A 4,610-nucleotide genomic window follows, 5' to 3' on the forward strand; every position below is an offset into this window, starting at 1 on the left:
CATTCTGATTTCGTCAATACTGTACAGATCTTAAATTTACGGATCATTGTAATTTCCTGCAACGATATCTATTCATACGACACACGAACACTAACACGGATCTTAATTAAGCAGACAAATGCTTCTGCTATTCACAAATTCACACGAGCCGCACTTTTATAAAGGATAATAACTGAATATACACTTATTGACAGAGATCAACGCAAATGTATATTATGTAACCTAAATGACATCGAGGATGAATTTCACTTTGTTCTTAAATGTCCTTATTATAATGATGTTAGGAATGCATTAATTCCGAAATATTATAGAATCCGACCGAATATGTTCATGTTTATTAAACTACTTAATAGCACAAACAAAACTGTATTAAAAAAGCTAGCCATGTATTGTTTAACATGCTTTAAAATAAGAGAAAATGTCATATATATGTAGTGTTAAATAGAAGTACATTTTTCACAAAAAAAATAAGGTCAGAAATATGTAACTGTATCTATATTTTTGTAAACCTATATGCATAACATTGTGTGACCACTGTGTATTAAACCCATCCATGTACCATTCTCACGAAATATGTTCACGAAATATATTTCGTGTTTATTTAGATTATTTATTCTTTAAAATTATGTGTGTTTTTGTGTGTACTTCAACGCATGCTGTTATTTATATGTATGTTAATAACGATGAGCTTCACATGCTTAAGTCAAAAATAAACTATTCTGTTATATTTGCAAAGGCAGCAGCATCATACTAAAACAATCCCAGAAAAATAATGAATATCAACCGACATGACCGACAGAAATGATTCGATGCACGATGTGAATCAAAATTTAGTTTAAGTAATACGACACAAAGAAACTTTTTTAGTTTACGGATCATTTCGGCTTAGAGGACTAAGACAGTCATGTAAAATATCAAATAAAATATATAGTTATAATCAACTGGTAGCAAGTTATAAATATATCGGCAATGTACCAACCGAAAAGCACTTCATGCTGTTTATCATCTTATACGTAAATTGATGTAAATGTTTTAAGTTTTTCTAATTGACGTGAAACTCTTAAATAGAAATTGCAGCATGAATTTTAGTTAATGTGCTTTGTATTAATAATAGCGATTTTAATGGTTCCATTAAAACCATTTATTGCGCGAGCATCGAGACACTTTTGAGTTATTGATGTTAGCACAATGCAAGGTGACACAATAGTATCAGTTTTTAATTATGTGTAATTTCATTCGCACCTCTCGCTTAACTCAACGTTCAAAGGCACGCGCACTTTCACACTTTATTAGCGCAATCTTTAATCTGTTCTATCTCTTTTTACAGAACAGATTGATGTGAACTTAATGAACACAATTATTTTAACTAATGCAAGTTTAGCTAGAATTAATATATGACTTCTTGCTATACAATCATTATCATTCGAAAATGGATCTTATTTAATTGTGGTTCCTTCTTTGAACTTATGCTGTCCGCCAACATATAGAATAGGTAGTGTCAGTAATAAATGTATTGCTTTAGATTCACATGTTTGTTTTTTTTTAAGATATGTAAGATGCAAATGTGTCTAACTTATATTGTTTTCTGGTCTTTAAGCTATCTTATATATGTGACTACGTGCTATTTTGTTGGAGAAATGAAAGATTCAAATGTGTCTTATTTATATTTTATCCATGTATCGTGTGTATTCAGTGTCATGCGAAAATATATCTTATTTCTTAATTTCCACCTTCACACTTTATTAGCGCCGCCTTTAATTAGTTCATTAAATTAATTAATTTAATATAATGTGCAACGGTGAGGTGGATCAATGCTCGTTGTTAATTTAAATACACACCACTTCAGCAATAAATGAAATCAGTTATTTTGGCTGTAAATCCATTTTTTTCCGTACAGTAGCCATGTTCCTGTGTATTGAGCTGATAAGATCACCACAGCAAGTTGCTAATACACAGTGTAGACTTAAACGAAATTGGTTATTTTGACTGTAAATCCAATTTTTCCAGTACAGTAGCCATTATGACCATGTTCCTGTGTATTGAGCTGATACGATACCCACAGCAGGTTGCTTATACACAGTGTAGACTTCCCCTGTTTTATTATAGTATTTGTTATTTACCTGCTTGGAATAAATGACGTGTATTCATTCGGGTCTGATGGCGTTTTGTTAAAGGTCATTTAATGCAGAAAAGCTGGTTTTCTGACTTAATTTTTTAATCATTTCAATTTAAAAAAGAAATAATGAAACAATGAATGTGTAATTTAATTCTCAACTCTCGCTTAACTCAACGTTCAATGGGACGCGCATAGTTCTTTTTATAAATTATGTACAAATATAATATGCTGTACATTGTTGTTTATTTACTCAAGAAGTACCAGAAAGAAGCATTGTTTTGTATAAAGCGCTTTACTTTTTCAAAATTCTACATTAAATAAAGAAATATCGTATTTTTTGGTTAAGTGTACGTGCTTGATAAAATAGCAGTTTTTTTTTTAAACATTCGGTCTTTAACCTTTAATTTGATGCAAATGAAAAGAAGAACTGCCTTTTTTATTTTTATACTTAAATCAACATTTAACGAAGTCATTATTGACTAAATAAATATGTACATTTTTTCACTCCATTAAAATCGGCCCTTATAGTTTACTTTCATGTATATATAGAATAATTGAGTGCTTTTCGGTGATTCTATGCTGGCGCGATAGTGCTTTTCGGTTGCAAATAAAAATACTATTGTGCGTGATCTTTACACTTAAATCAATATTTAACGAAGTGATTAATGACTTAATTAATACGTACATGTTTTCAATCCATTATAAACGTTATGAATGCCCTTCGTAACGGTCATTTGGTCACGCTTGGTCAATATTTGTGCCCGCCTGAGCCCCTCCCCTGTGATGACCCCACCAATTTAAGGTAAAACCTAAGAAACTGGTCGTATGCATGCGCGATAAGAATTTTCACCCTTCTTTGTCCCCATCTCACCTGAATCTTATTTTTCTCAATTTCTCTTGTATGAACGGAACATGAATATATTGTTTTTTCTTCACATCAAATCCCGTTCATTGTACATTAAACCATATTTACAGGTTGTTGTTTTCGTCGTCGGTGCAAATGACATCGGCACAAAGACCCCGGTTCGAGTTTTTGAGGACATCGTGGCACTCTGTGAAGGGGTACACAACGCTACACCAAGCGCGACTATCCTTATATCCGAACTACTCCCAAGGGCACGGAACCGCTTCAATGGCAACGGTTATCGACAAGACTTCCTAGAACACTGGAACTACGATGCTGGCGTTGTCAACAAGCTGCTACGCGAGTTTGCCAGCAAGGTGCCGTCGGTTCGTGTCATTGAACATCCGGAATTCCACACCATGTTCGGTAAACAAACTTACGTTTTACTGTATCTTCTTATACTATTTGAACCCGTAATATCGATCCACACGTTTAACTATCGATAATGCTTTTGGATATTTGAGTTTGATAGTACTATTCTTTCGCCCGCAAGTAACTTCAATTTTCCCTGAATATGTAATATGAAAAGACGCAACAATTGGCTAATGTTTTACGCTCTCTTAAAGTTTGTTAACTATTGGCCTACTTACATCAAGCTTCCGTGCGGCAGAGTTTGAGAGGTCGCATATAGAACGGGAGGTTATGGGTTCGAATACCGCCAATATCAGGATGTTTTGACATTCAAAAACTATTTTGCTAACACACATTGGAAAAATATAGATGTTGACATTGGTGATCAATCTTGTGGCACTGTTATTATATATTATGTATTCAACATAACTATGGTGGTATCATGGAATATCGACCTCGACTTAAATGTCCATCATCTTTAATTATGGCGAACAACGCAAATTCGTAACACATGGATGTTTCGTAAACAATGCGAAATTTTAAATTTTGAAGAAAAACTTAACTGCTATTCTTATTATTGTTTATCTATACATTTCTCTAAAAACAATAGTTGTTCATTTTTTTAACAATCTTAGCTTGGTCTCATTGCAGGAGCCAATGTCTATCTCCTCAGCAGAGATGGTCTGCATCTGACCATAGATGGTACGAACACGGTTGCAAGCAACATAGAAACAGCCGTCACGTCTCTAACGAAACCAACTAGACCGACTTACCCAGGGCCTGATACTCAGTCCAGCCGTCCCGCGCCTACACATACAACACCGACATACGAATATGGACCCCGGCGTTACAGTGATGTTCTATCAGGTCAGGGCGTAACGTCACATGGTGGTGGTGGTGGTGGTAGTAGGGGTGGTGGTGGTAGTGGTGGTGGTTGTTGTGGTGTTGGCGGTGGTGGTAGTGGTAGTGGTGGTGGTGGCGGTGGTGGTGGTAGGGGTGGTGGTGGTGGTGGTGGCGTTGGTGGTGGTGGTGGTGGTGGTAGTAGGGATGGTGGTAGTAGGGGTGGTGGTGGTGGTGGTGGTAGTAGGGGTGGTGGTGTTGGTAGTAGGGTTGGTGGTAGTAGGGGTGGTCTTGGTGGTGGTGGTGGTGGTGGTGGTGGTGGTGGTGTTGTTGGTAGTAGGGATGGTGGTGGTAGGGGTGGTGGTGGTGGTAGAAGGGGTGGTGGTAGTGGTGGTGGTG

This window comes from Dreissena polymorpha, chromosome 11, assembly GCF_020536995.1.
Source record: "Dreissena polymorpha isolate Duluth1 chromosome 11, UMN_Dpol_1.0, whole genome shotgun sequence".
In the NCBI taxonomy this organism is placed as follows: Eukaryota; Metazoa; Mollusca; class Bivalvia; order Myida; family Dreissenidae; genus Dreissena; species Dreissena polymorpha.